The sequence below is a fragment of the Camelina sativa genome, chromosome 12 (genome assembly GCF_030686135.1).
Source record: "Camelina sativa cultivar CO46 ecotype springtype chromosome 12, ASM3068613v1".
NCBI lineage: Eukaryota > Viridiplantae > Streptophyta > Magnoliopsida > Brassicales > Brassicaceae > Camelina > Camelina sativa.
The window spans coordinates 16,307,868-16,310,083 of record NC_141891.1 but is presented as its reverse complement, the minus strand read 5'-3'; the positions used below and the strand labels follow the sequence as shown (position 1 = coordinate 16,310,083).

The 2,216-nt window shown below is 34.4% G+C and overlaps 1 long non-coding RNA gene across 3 annotated transcripts; it reads right to left on the bottom strand.

Annotated features, from left to right (window-relative positions):
- Positions 1-591: 591 nt before the first annotated feature.
- LOC104731934 (uncharacterized) lies at positions 592-2,013 on the bottom strand. 3 transcript variants are annotated; one of them, XR_758695.3, is made up of 5 exons: positions 1,778-2,013; positions 1,542-1,669; positions 1,255-1,394; positions 1,054-1,167; positions 592-829 (listed from the first exon to the last, which is right to left on the bottom strand). It is a non-coding gene; the product is annotated as an uncharacterized LOC104731934 (long non-coding RNA). The 3 variants fall into 3 exon arrangements; XR_002034524.2 differs by lacking the exon at positions 1,542-1,669 and having other exon boundaries at positions 1,778-1,970; XR_015574556.1 differs by lacking the exons at positions 1,542-1,669; positions 1,778-2,013 and having other exon boundaries at positions 592-826; positions 1,255-1,396.
- Positions 2,014-2,216: the final 203 nt, after the last annotated feature.

Here is a 2,216-nt window from a genome sequence, read left to right as displayed (position 1 = left end):
GGGGGTTAATGAAACTAACGCCTCATTGATTCCCAAATCGAGATCTTGGAGAGATTTTCTGACATAGTCACTCATAGTCGCGAAGATTTTATTAGCAATGAAGGAGAGGAAAGTAGTAATAGATTTGTGATAGAAGAAATGATGGGAAGTAAGTATTTATAGTTTTTTTTGGCTATGGTGGTTTCTCAAAGCAGTTATCTAACGAGATAAATGGATCTGAGAAACTGCCATGTAACCGTTTAGGCAGAGAAAAACCGACAAATCTCAATTCCAAACCGGTATAAGATTCAATCGGAGAAGCACTCCGGCTAGGAGAAGAAGATCGACAAAATAACTGTAAATCGCCATAAGAATCGCCCTTTTCTAAGAGAAATGATGCTATATTCATGTCTGTTAGACCATGGCCAATGGAGAAACCCATATGGGTTGCTCAAAAATAAATTAATCATATAATTTATATTAAACTAATCAGAGCAACCCATTAAGTACTTCAACAAAGTCATCCTTCCATTAGAGTATTCCAAAGAAAGTTGCTCAATCATTTAAATATTAATTTTTAAACAATTATTTAGTAATTATAAAATTTTAATAATCTAAAATGACAATACAATAAAATTTAAATTATATATATTACATAAAATAGAAAACAATAACATGAATGTACAATCTACAACATAGCCATAATAAGATGAAACTTAAAAAAAAAAACTGTAATTGTAATTAAACCCAACAAAACTGTAATTGTTAACCTATGTGGTTGATTCGGTATGTAGGAGGAGAGAGCCAACTGTTGAATTCATTCTTCAAAACCATCTCGGAGCTACTCCTGCTGCACAATATAACAAATAAGAAACAACCTGGTTAAACAAATAATTAACACTAAACTGTAATTGTAACATAACCTTGTTTTTCTTAATAGTATACTACAGTCAGATCAGAAATAGTCACTTGTGTCCTGTTATTAAATCTCCCACCAGTGCAAGTTCATTCTAAAATGGTGGGAGATTTAATAACAGGACACCATTACCAAAATAGTTACAACTACAGACTCACCTCCAGTTTCTTGGCAATCTCACCAAGTTTGATCAGATCTTTCTTATTCATAACAAGCAACATCGGTGGCTTTTTTTCTAAGTCTCCCAAACCCTCTTTCAAAACTTCTTCTATCTAGCACACAATTACCACCAGCATTAAGACAGATTTCTAAAAATAACAATTCAGGAGGTATAAATCAATCATAACAGAGAAGCATACTTTAGCAGGCGTTTTACAAGCATCAACGAGAACAACAACACAATCAGCATTGATGGCAGCGTCTCTGACATTCTTCATCATCATTGTATGATCTTGTGCATCTTCTTCTCGATTACACCAGGGGTATCAAAGAGTATCATCTGCAAACACAACACAAGCTTTGTTTGTATCAGTCGACATACATCATAAATTTTGAAATAGTTATCAAACCCCAAACACAAATTACTAGCTAAGCAAATAATGTTGTCAATGTGGGCTTAGTAGATAAAAAAAAAAAAAAAACCAACCTCATATTGAGGGCTAGAACATATACCAAGACTCCTATGCCTCATGGTTTGAGTTTTATCTATAACAATCGAAATTTTCTGACCAATCATTTTCCCAACGTTAGGCATCCCCACCACCGCAACGTATCCTACTCACATCACCAGATTCAATTTCCCCCAAAGGTAAAATAAAGTGAGAATAATTGTCAGTAGTATAGGTTTATTAATTAGGGAATAAGATAAACAAAGAAACAAACCACTGCGAGATCATTAAAATCGTTGTGGATGGATTGTGACGGAAGATGAGATTGTGCGCCCAGCAAGTCCGGTAACTCTCCTCATAGCTTACTGTGGATCTGTGATTGAGATCTGGATCTCGTGATTTTTGATAGTTTCGTTGTGTTTTTTAAGCCGGATCAAGCAATCGAATTCACTGTTTTGTGTTTTCTCGACAGAGGAAAGAGAGAAATTAGGGAAAAGAAAAGAAGAAAGTGAGAGAATAAAATAATCTCTGTTTTATATTTTATCAATACCCAACTAAAAATTGACACGTAGCATGTCTTCAGAGTTTCTTCCGATACTTCCTAGAATAACGGATCTCAGTATTATGGCTCAATTCTTTTAGTTTTTTTTTTTTTCCAAGAAATTGTATGAGTATCGCTCAAAATACACCACTGGACCTGCTCTTATGAGCCT